Here is a 12,236-nt window from a genome sequence, read left to right as displayed (position 1 = left end):
AGGACCGGAGTTGGTCCGGCATGAAATGGGTGGGCGATTCGAAAATTGCCGTACCGTAGAGGGAGAAGCCGGAAGCATAGTCAAAGGAGAGCGGAGTTCAGACAAATCGAAGGAGTCAGTCGAAGCCCCGGTACCTGAAGCGGGTGAGGAAACAGCACCAGCAAGAGGTACAGGGGCATCAGGAGTGTCCGAAGAGTGGTCTAAACACAAGGCAGGGTCAGAATGGGGTGCGGTATCAAGAAGGGGCCCGGGGGTAGTGGTTTCATGGACTAGGGCTGCCATGGTTAGGTTACTCCTTTGCTTTTTGTTTTTAAGAAAAAAAAAGAAAGAAGAAAAGAAAATAAAAACAAAAAAAAGAATAAAAAAAGGGGGGAGCGGGGAGGAATAGTTCCCAGGAGGAATGAAAGGGCCGGAAATCTCCCTCCGCGCCCAAGAGGACTCGACACCGCTAGTAGCGCAGATGCAGCATGGAACCCGTGCCATACCCTACCCTTCATGCCAGTAAACCAGCAATCCGGGATAGCAACCTCACATCTGCCGAGCTACCTCGGTGGACAAAAGAGAGGGCGGCCGGATATCCGCCACAAAGCATACCTCCTTCAGCCACCACCCCCGGAATCCGAAAGGTGGCTTCCAGAGATACACCCGTCGCCCAAAAGACACCCAAAGCTACTCCGGGATACCGGAGAGGGATCGGGACATCCCTAGGCAATCCAGATTCCACGGCAAACTACGCCACCGCCAAGAAACCTCAACGGAATGGGATCGACCCCGGTGTCCTTTCCCCTACCTAGGAACTAGCGCGCCTGTGGGAGAAATCACGAAGGCTAAAAAGAGGAAGGGCAAAAGGGAGGGGTGAGGAGGAGGAGGAGGAATGGAAAAAGGGGAGGATGGGGAGGATGGGATAGGGGAGGGGAGAATGGGGGGTAATTAGGTTCGGTCTGAGGAAGAAGACCGACAGGGCTAATTCCTCAGACCAAGAGCCTCTTCACCACGCCAAGGAGCCCCCCTTGAAGAGGTAGATTTGCACTGCTTTTCGATTTTTTTTTTTTTTTTTTGATATGTTGGAAAATTTTATAGTTTACCTAAAAGGCATTATGACAAACAGCAGAAATGTTGCACTGAAAAGCTTAAGAAAATATTTAGCAAGTTGTGAAAGAAACAGAATACTCTCTTGAAGTACATTATTGAAGTTCTTTAGGTATCTGGCAATATCAACAAATTCTAGGTCACAGAGAGCAACTTTGTTTTCAAGCTCTAGAACTGCTCTTTCCTTTTCAGTGACAAAAATGATCCAGAGGTTTAGGAACCACTGCAGTGTACTTTTTACAATTTCATACACTAGTGAATGATTGTGAAAGTTTTTCTTTTTCGGGCCACCCTGCCTTGGTGGTGGGAATCGGCCAGTGTGACTTAGCTCTTGCTGTAGCAGTCTTCCTGATTACCACATCCACAGTCTGTCCTAGTGTACACTTTGGTGACTGAAATTTTAACCTCTCACTATTAGGTATTAATTAACTATAGGTACTACAGACTCTCATTAATATTGTACTTTCGCATTTTTTTGTATGATTATTACTTAAAACTTCTCCCTCAAAAAACCCATGGGATAAGCAGCATTGGAACCCATGGCAATCCAGTCCTGAAACAGCCCAGTTCTCTCACCAGTGGGCCACGTAAGCTTAATAAGATTTATCCACCTAGGTACTGTATAAAGTACCAAATAATAATGACTAAAAAAGTAAGTCATGGAGTATACATTGTATTATTATTATTATAATCAAAAAGAAGCGCTAAGCCACAAGGGCTATACAGCGCTGCAGGGTAGGGAAGGAAGCAAGGGAATTGGATGGCAGAAGGGAGGGGGGATGATCAGCAGGTTACAGAAAACAGCGGGGCGGGGGATAGTACGGGGGTAGAGGGTAGCAAGAGATACAAGTAGAAAGGGCTGAAAGTATCAGAATTTGTGAAGTAAGTCAGTCGTTGTCAAAAAGTCAATGAGAGAGTCCGGATGAAAGGTGGGTCCATCAGCGAGAAGGGAAGGTAAAGAGAGAGCAGCGGGGCGAAGACGACGACAGAGGTAAATTCTGCGTGCTCGTTGATAAAGTGGGCAGTCCAACAGAATGTGGCTGACTGATAATGGAGCTTGGCAATTCTCACAGAGAGGAGCAAGACGCCTCTCCATGAGATATCCATGAGTAAGACGAGTATGGCCAATGCGAAGACGGGAGAGAGTAGTCTCCCAACCTCGACACTGGTGATAAGAAGACGGCCAGTAACCTATACTCGGTTTAATAGACTGAAGTTTGTTGCCGAGCATAGTAGACCAACGTTGTTGCCAACGGGTGTGAAGGTGGGAAGATATTACAGCAAAATAGTCCGTACATGGAATACCTCTATAAGAAACTGGTAGGTCATGTACTGCTGACCGCGCAGCAGTGTCTGCCTGTTCATTGCCCTGTACGTCAACATGACCAGGGACCCAACAAAAAACAATATCTTTATGCTTAGTAAAGATGCGGCGTAGCCAAAGTTGGATACGGAGGACTAAGGGGTGAGGTGTATCAAATTTTTGTATAGCCTGTAAAGCACTAAGGGAGTCTGAGACAACCACAAATGATGACACAGGCATAGATGCAATACGGATAAGTGCTGTAAGGATGGCATATAATTCAGCAGTAAAAATACTAGCTGAAGATAGTAAATGCCCTTGTACGACGCTGTCCGGAAACACTGCTGCGAATCCTACGCCGTCAGAAGACTTAGAGCCATCTGTGTACACAGCAATGGCATGAGAATGAGAGTGAAAGTGGTCAAGAAAAAGAGAGCGGGAAGCGACCGTAGACAGTTGGGCTTTCGAGCAAGGGAGGGAGAAAGAACAGACTCGAACAGCTGGAACTTCCCAGGGGGGTAGGGAAAAGTGAGATGCTACATGTACATAGAAAGGTGGTAGTTGAAGAGAAGACAAGAGCGAATGAAGGCGAAGAGAGAAGGGACGGAGTAAGCAGGGGCGGCGAACAAATAAAGGATGTCTACTAATATCAGTGACCATTCTATAAATGGAAGGATTGCGGAGATCATGAGAGCGTACATAGTAGCGCAGGCAATGGGCATCACGGCGATCGGATAAGGATGGAACGTTCGCTTCTGCATAGAGGCTTTCGACAGGGGAAGAGCGAAAAGCACCAAGGCATAAACGTAATCCTTGGTGATGAATGGGGTTAAGGCTAGAGAGAGTAGCAGGAGATGCCGCTGAATAGATCTGGTCACCATAATCAAGTTTCGATAAAATAAGGGTGGAATGTAGGTGAAGGAGGGTTCGACGATCAGCTCCCCACGAAAGATGAGCAAGGGTTTTAAGAAGGTTCAGCCGGCTGTGACAAGTTGCCTTCAGAGAGGTAATGTGAGGTTTCCAGGATAACCTACGATCAAAGAGGAGGCCCAGAAACTTGACTGTATCACGTTCAGGGATACGTGAGCCATAGAGGTACAAAGGATGATCAGAGATGACAGAGCGTCTAGTGAAAGTGATTTGGTGGGTTTTAGTGCTGGAAAATTTAAACCCATGTGTGGTGGCCCAATTGGAAACACGGTCGACTGCATGCTGGAGAGAAACTGTAAGGAGGTGACAGTCAGCGCCTGCACAGGCAATAGCGAAGTCATCAACATAGAGTGATGACCAAATATTTGATGGAAGACTAGAGGCCAAATCATTAATAGCAAGGAGAAAAAGTGTTGTGCTCAGAACACATCCCTGGGGGACACCTTCAGCTTGGACAAAGTCCGGGGAGAGCACATTATTAACCCGAACACGGAAATGCCTGTCAGTTAAAAAGTTCTTAAGGAAGGATGGTAGATTGCCTCGAAGGCCTAAGGAGTGGGCTTGGGCTAAAATATTATACCTCCAAGTTGTGTCATATGCCTTCTCAAGGTCAAAAAATATGGCAATAACTGAGTGGTTATTCGCAAAGGCATTACGAACATACGTATCCAAGCGCAGTAAGGGGTCTATGGTAGAACGTCCCTTACGAAAGCCATATTGACGAGTGGAGAGACTGTTGTGTGTCTCTAAATACCACACTAAACGTCTATTTACTAGACGTTCCATTACTTTGCAAACTGCACTGGTAAGAGCAATGGGACGATAGTGGGAGGTTTCATGTCCCGTAGTGCCTGGTTTGCGGAAAGGGAGAACAATGGCGGATTTCCACAGCTGTGGAAGAACTCCTTGTGACCAAATAAGATTGTAAAGGCGTAATAGGACTGCAAGGGCTGACTGATGTAAATGTTGTAGCATACGAATATGAATGTCGTCGGGCCCAGCTGCCGATGATCGACAAGCTGAGAGTGTTGCCTCCAGTTCTTGAAGTGTAAAAGGCACATTATACTGTTCTTCTCTGAGAGAAGAAAAGTCCAAAGGTGCTAACTCTCTGGCAGACTTTGAGGAAAGAAATGAGGGGCATAGATGGAGTCCCTGAGAAATACGGACCAGATGATTGCCAATTTCATTGGCAACATCTAGTGGGTTTGCTATATCAACACCGGCAACCCGCAGAACAGGAGCCGGGTCAGGAGAATATTTACCACTCAGTTTTCGTACTTTTTTCCAGACTGCACTCATAGAGGAAGCAGAGGTGATGGTGGAGACATAATCTCGCCAGCAAGTGCGTTTAGCGTCACGGATGACACGGCGAGCGATCGCACGCTTCTGTTTAAAATCAAGGAGTCGCTCTGTGGTTCTATTGTACCGGTACCTGCCCCATGCAGCGCGTTTCAAACGTACTGCACGAGCACAAGCAGGAGACCACCAAGGCACGCATTTCTGAGAATGCCTGCCCGAAGTTTGGGGTATAGAATGAGAAGCTGCGGTGAAAACGGAGGACGAGAAGAGGTGTAAAAGCTCATCGATGGAGGACGAAGAAGGAACCTCTTTAAAAACAGTCAGGTGTGAGTAAAGGTTCCAATTTGCCCGATTAAATTGCCAGCGTGGGGTGCGAAGAGGTGGCGAATATGAAGGGGAAGTAAGAATGATTGGGAAATGATCACTGTCATGTAAGTCCGGGAGAACAGACCAAGTAAAGTCTAATGCGGCGGAGGAAGAGCAAACTGAGAGATCTATGCAAGAGAGAGTATGAGTCCGAGGATCAAAATGGGTGTGAGTACCTGTATTTAAAACATGGAGGGGGTGGGTGGCAAGAAAAGCCTCTAACTGAATTCCACGGGAATCACAGTGAGACCCTCCCCAGAGGAAATGGTGGGCATTAAAATCACCAAGTAACAGAATCGGTGGCGGTAATGACGAAACAAGGAAGGCAAAATCCGGAATAGATAATGCCCGAGAAGGAGAGAGATATAAAGAACAGAGCGTATACCACCTATGTAAGTGGATACGGGCTGCTGTGTAATGCAGCGAAGTATGAATAAATAGCTGATGGTACGGAATATCAGTGCGGAGAAGAAGGGCACTTTCATTAAAGGTCCCATCAGGAAAAGGATCTGAAGAATACAATAAATTATAGCCTGAGATGTGAGAAATAACAGCAGAGTGTAATTTTGGTTCCTGTAAGCAAACACCAACAGGGGCAAACTGGGAGAGTAACATCTGAAGCTCACCCCGATTACCCCTGAGGCCGCGTATATTCCACTGTAAAAAGGCCATGATTGGCAATGATAAAGATACTTGAAATCCGCAGGTAAGGGTTCCTACGGACTAGAAGGGTTAGAAAAGTCCACATGCGGAGGCAGTGGAAAATGTTCAAGCAGCGAAGGAACGGTGCGCTGTGAAGAAAGGAGTTGCGCAGATGGAGCAGAGGAGAGAGAAAGAGCGGAAGGTGGATCAGTGTCCATTGATGGTTTGGTCTCTGCAATATATTCAGAGATTGCTTCAAGTGTTTCGGAATTCAAAGATGTCGTATGGGAGACAATATTGGGAATGGTAGGGGGAGGATGAGTAAAGATTGGAACTGTATTGGACTGTACCAAGGTAGGGGGGGGCGAAAGGGTGGAGGGAACTGGAGAAGCGTGGCAGGGGACAGAAGAGACAGGAACCTGGGAGGTGGCAGAAGAGGAAGAAACTTGGGAGGGAACAGGGGAGGAAGGTACATTACGAGGAGGAGGGTGAACCTCTGCACTTGTAACTGAGCCAGTGAGAGGGGAAGAACTAGGGACAGAGACAGGGAGGGTAAAATGAGGAGGTGGAAGATGGGTAGGAGGTGTTACCGGACCTTTTTTTGACTTTTGAGAAGTAGAGGGACGATTGGGAAGAGGTGTCGTACGAGGTCTCGTCGATACTGAGGCTTGTAAGAGAGAACTCGAAGAAGCGAGATTAGACTGAGGCGTTGAAGTAGGGACGTCTGAGCCGAGGACAGCAAAAGGATTAGATACAGGAGTGATTATGGGAGAGGTAACCACAGAGGTGGGTGTAGAAGATGGGATACCAGAAGTGGGGGGACGTTTTGAAACACGGGAATAAGAAACACGTGGGAGTCTCCCTTGGAGGCGGAGATGAGAAACTGCCATGGCATAAGGGAGACCTTCTGTCTCTTTGAGGTAACGGATTTCCCGCTCGTTTAAATAGACCTGACAACGGCGAGAGTACGAAGGGTGAGCCTCATGACAGTTAAGGCAAGAGGGAGATCGATTGCAAGACGTATTAGAATGGTCATCGGCACCACAGACTGGGCATTCGGCGATAGATCTGCAATATTTCGCTGGATGGCCAAATCGCCAGCAATTTCTACACTGTTGTGGTGTAGGGATCACCTTTCGAACTTGTAACCGATGTCCTGCTATATAAACGGAGGATGGGAGTTCTCGGCTGTCAAAAGTTAAACGAGCCACATTGCTAGGGTATCGTCTCCGCCCACGGGCAGGAAGAACGTAAGTGTCTACCTTGAGGATTGGGAGATCTTGGAGTTCCAGCTGTTCTAGAATGTCGATGCCACATGTCTGGAAATTTTGTTGAACTATGGTATGGGGCAGAATAACGGTACCACTACAAGAATTGAGGGAATGATGTTTTTCAAGGGTGACAGGAACAGTATCTATATGGGAAAGACGAGAGAGCTCACGAGCCTGGGTAGCATTCTGTACGGTAATGATGCGCGTACCGCTCTTAAGAGCATGAAAAGAAATATCTTTACCAACATGGCGTAGGAGTGCCTTGCCAATACTATGGTCAGAAAGATAGGCAGTAGAGGAAGTTGGTCGTAAAGTGAAGAATTTAGTCCACTGTTCAGTCTGAAACTGAGCGTGGAAAGGTAGTGAAGGACGTGTCGATCGTTTCTGAGAAGAACGAGAAGGTGAAGGTGGAGAAGTATCATCAGCAGGTAATTGTCGTTGACGTTTAGGCGTGGGACCAGAGTTGGTCCGACGTGGAACGGGTCGGCGATTTGAAAATTGCCGCACCGTAGAGGGAGAGGCCGGAAGCATAGTCAGAGGAGAGCGAAGGTCTGATAAATCGAAGGAGTCAGTCGAGGCCTCAGTACCTGAAGCGGGTGAGGAAACAGCACCGGCAATAGGTACAGAGGCATGAGGAATGTCTGAAGAGTGGTCCAAAGACGAGGCGGGGTCTGAACGGGGTGCGGTATCAAGAAGGGGCCCGGGGGTACCAGGTTCATGGACTAGGGCTGCCATGGTTAGGTTACTTCTTTCTTTTTGTTTTTAAGAAAAAAAAAGAAAGAAGAAAAGAAAATAAAAATAAAAAAAAGAAAAAAAAAGGGGGGACCGGGGAGGGATAGTTCCTAGGAGGAATGAAAGGGCCAGAAATCTCCCTCCGCGCCCAAGAGGACTCGACACCGCTAGTAGCGCAGATGCAGCATGGAACCCGTGCCATACCCTACCCTTCATGCCAGTAAACCAGCAATCTGGGATAGCAACCTCACATCTGCCGAGCTACCTCGGTGGACAAAAGAGAGGGCGGCCGGATATCCGCCACAAAGCATACCTCCTTCAGCCACCACCCCCGGAATCCGAAAGGTGGCTTCCAGAGATACACCCGTCGCCCAAAAGACACCCAAAGCTACTCCGGGATACCGGAGAGGGATCGGGACATCCCTAGGCAATCCAGATTCCACGGCAAACTACGCCACCGCCAAGAAACCTCAACGGAATGGGATGGACCCCGGTGTCCTTTCCCCTACCTAGGAACTAGCGCGCCTGTGGGAGAAATCACGAAGGCTAAAAAGAGGAAGGGCAAAAGGGAGGGGTGAGGAGGAGGAGGAGGAATGGAAAAAGGGGAGGATGGGGAGGATGGGATAGGGGAGGGGAGAATGGGGGGTAATTAGGTTCGGTCTGAGGAAGAAGACCGACAGAGTATACATTGTAGAGATTGTAAACTGTGTAAAGGCAATGGAAGGTATAATGTCAGTCAGTGATAATTTGATTTTTTAGACAAAACATCAAGGATATTAACTGAGCTACTCATGGGTCACAAGCTGCTAGTTTTGCATCCCTACTGTAAAGCAAAAAATATTTAAAACTATATTACAGATCGCATTTAATGAAAACAACCTGTGATAGTAATGCATGAAAGACCAATATTGTTAAAATAAATCGTCACAAAACAATTACTGTACATTATCTCAATAAGGTCCTAAAACTAAAACAAACATACCTGGCACTATATTTCAGACCACATTTCAGTAATTATAAAAAACAGCAATAGTGATATCAATAATTAAACAGGTTGAAACTGAGGATATTTACCATGACAGACATAATTCAGTACATAATGGAATGAATTTTCATTTTTGACTTTGGTACTCTATTGATTAAAATATGTTTGGCAAGCTTTAATTTTTCCTTCATAAAATACAATAAATTATTCAGTGAACAAAAAAAAATTATTTTGAAAATATAACTATTACAAACTCCATGGGGAAGTGGAACAGAATTCTTCCTCCGTAAGCCATGCGTGTTGTAAGAGGCGACTAAAATGCCGGGAGCAAGGGGCTAGTAACCCCTTCTCCTGTATATATTACTAAATTTAAAAAGAGAAACTTTAGTTTTTTCTTTTGGGCCACCCCGCCTCGGTGGGATACGGCTGGTATGTTGAAAGAAGAAAGAAGAACTATTACAAAATTATGATAGGTGAAATCTATTTTATATACTGTATTTTCAAAAGCCCCTAGTCAAGCAGAGCATTTCTTTTAACATTATCTGTTTCATACAGAGCACCTGAACAGATAGAGACCATAAAAAAAAAAAAAAAAAAAAAAAAAAAAAAAAAATGTCAATATCCAGAGTTTTTTAAAATCTGGAGTGACCTCTCATCAAAGGAGCCAGACAATCAGCAAGCTAATTGTTCTGCATGTGGTAAATTAAAGACCTTAAGCTAAAATACTTGCAATCAAACCCAGAAATTCACGTGCTTCACAAATCTATTATACATTGTTTCTGACAAAGGCCATTTTGTGGACAGCTTTGTTCATGATTTTTCTTGGTGCCTGCTATTTATCTGCCTGGTATACAACCCCCAAATTGAAAACTAACCCAATGATTTTATTAAGAATGTGCTCTTTTTTTTTAATTGTCATTATTAAACAGATGGTCAGTGTTCAGTGGTTGTCAGTGTTCAGTGGTCTCGTCAGTGTTCAGTGGTCAGTCGTCACGTGAGGTCACAGACCCTGAGCTGCTTTGGGGATTAGCGTGGACGGTTACAAAGCATGGCTTGCTTCTGCAGTGTTTTAAAAACTGAGTTTGGAGAGTTGAAGGAGGAGGTCTTGCTTCTCCAGGAGGAGATTAGGAGCCTGAAGGTCCACCTCAATGGGCCTGGGAGAGAGTGTGAGGTGGTTGGAGATGTGGGGAATGAGGCTTCTAGCAGTGAGGTGCAGTCTGTCTCTCACTGTGAGGAGGCTGTAGGTGGGGAGGTAGCAACGGGTACCAGCAGTGAGGTGCAGCCCAGCACCTGCTACAAGTGGCGAGTTGTTCACAGTAATGGGAGGCGCATCAGAGTAAGGAAAGTTAAGAGTGAAGATCTGAAGGTAGGAAATCGCTTCTCTGTTCTCCAGGATGAATGTACTTCAGTGGCCAGTGAAGGTAAGGGTACTACTGCCCCTGCTAATGAAGGTAAGCGCATTCTTGTGGTTGGTGACTCTCAGGTAAGATATGTTGACCGTGCTTTTTGTAATAGGAATAAGAAGATGAGAGATAGAGTGTGCTTCCCTGGAGCTGGTGTTGGGGACATTGTCAACAGACTGGATAATATCATGTCAGGTAATGGGAACAAGCCCATTATCTGTCTCAGTGCTGGTGGAAATGATATTGGGAAGGGTAGGAGAGAAGAGCTGCTAGATAAGTACAGGTCAGCTATAGATTTCATTAAGTCTAAGGGAGGGATCCCAATCATATGTAGCATCTTGCCTAGAAGGGGAGTAGGAAATGAATGGTTGTCTAGGGCAATTGGTGTAAATTGCTGGCTAGACAGATACTGCAAGGAACTTGCAATCCCATTCATTGACAACTGGAACAACTTTTATGGCAAACATGATATGTATGCAAGGGATGGGGTTCATCTCTCTGGGGCAGGGGTGGTAGCACTTGCAGACTCGATTGAGAAGGCCATTGGTGAAATGCCTATGATTTTAAACTGATGGAAGATAGAGGTATGGGTGTGTGTGGGAAACAAGCAGGTTGCAACACTAGGGTTGGAAACAGTAAATGTATAAAAGGCATTCAGCATGAAGTTATAAATAAAGACAATAGAACAGGTCAGAAAACAAAGGGGGACAGCAGAGGGCAGCAAGGGACTAGCTCCCTTAAGGTTTACTATACTAATAGCAGGAGTGTTAGAAATAAGATAGATGAGCTAAGATTAATTGCAAGTGCAGGAAACATAGATATTATTGCTATAACAGAGACCTGGCTCAATCTGAAAGATAGAGAGATGCCATCTGAATGTCACATACAAGGCTATAAATTATTCCACACTGACAGGGTCAACAGGAAAGGTGGTGGAGTAGCGATGTATGTCAGAGACAATTTAAATTGTTGTGTTAGACAAGATATTAAATTAGAAGCGTCAGCCACTGAATCTGTTTGGTTACAGCTTCTCGAGGGCCGAGAAAAACTAATTTTGGGTGTGATTTACAGGGCCCCAAATCTTGATAGGGAGTGCAGTAAACTTCTATGGGACGAAATTCGTAAGGCATCTACATACGAAAATGTTGTGCTAATGGGAGATTTCAACTATAGACAGATTGACTGGAGCAATTTGACAGGAAATTTAGAGTCGGGTGACTTTCTTGATACGATCCAGGATTGTTTTTTAAAACAGTTTGTGACAGAGCCAACTAGGGGAAATAACCTCCTTGACTTGGTTCTTGCCAGTAGGGAAACACTAATTAATAATCTTGAGGTTAATGATGAGCTTGGGGAGAGTGATCACAAATCACTCAGTTTTAACATATCATGGAATTCCCCTAATAATGGCAATCAAGTCTCCGTCCCTGACTTTCGCTTGGCTGATTTCATAGGACTGAAAAATTACTTAGGTGGGCTGAACTGGAATGACCTGACTAGGGGTCAGGTAGGTGGTGATGGTTGCCGATATGATGCTTTCCAGGGCATAGTTCTAGCTGCTCAGTCAAATTATGTTCCAAATAGGGAAATCAGATCAAACAAAAATGATCCTAAATGGATGAACAATAGATTAAAATATCTGATTGGTCAAAAGAGAGGCATATATAGGCAAATCAAAAGAGGAGAGGGGCAATTAAGAAATCGATATATTCAGTTAAAGAGAGAAATAAAAAAGGGAATTAGAAAAGCAAAAAGAGATTATGAGGTTAAAGTTGCAAGAGAATCGAAGACTAACCCAAAAGGATTCTTTCAGGTATACAGAAGTAAGATCAGGGACAAGATAGGCCCACTCAAAAGTTCCTCGGGTCAGCTCACTGACAGTGATAAGGAAATGTGTAGAATTTTTAACACATACTTCCTCTCAGTTTTTACACAGGAGGATACCAGTGATATTCCAGTAATGATAAATTATGTAGAACAGGACGATAATAAACTGTGCACTATTAGGGTCACAAGTGACATGGTCCTTAGGCAAATAGATAAATTAAAACCTAACAAATCCCCAGGCCCTGATGAACTGTATGCAAGGGTTCTAAAGGAATGTAAAGAGGAGCTTAGCACACCTTTGGCTAATCTTTTCAACATATCACTACAAACTGGCATGGTGCCAGATAAGTGGAAAATGGCAAATGTGATACCTATTTTCAAAACAGGTG

Source organism: Cherax quadricarinatus, chromosome 66 (genome assembly GCF_038502225.1).
Source record: "Cherax quadricarinatus isolate ZL_2023a chromosome 66, ASM3850222v1, whole genome shotgun sequence".
NCBI classification, from domain to species: Eukaryota; Metazoa; Arthropoda; class Malacostraca; order Decapoda; family Parastacidae; genus Cherax; species Cherax quadricarinatus.
This window is presented reverse-complemented; position numbering follows the sequence as displayed.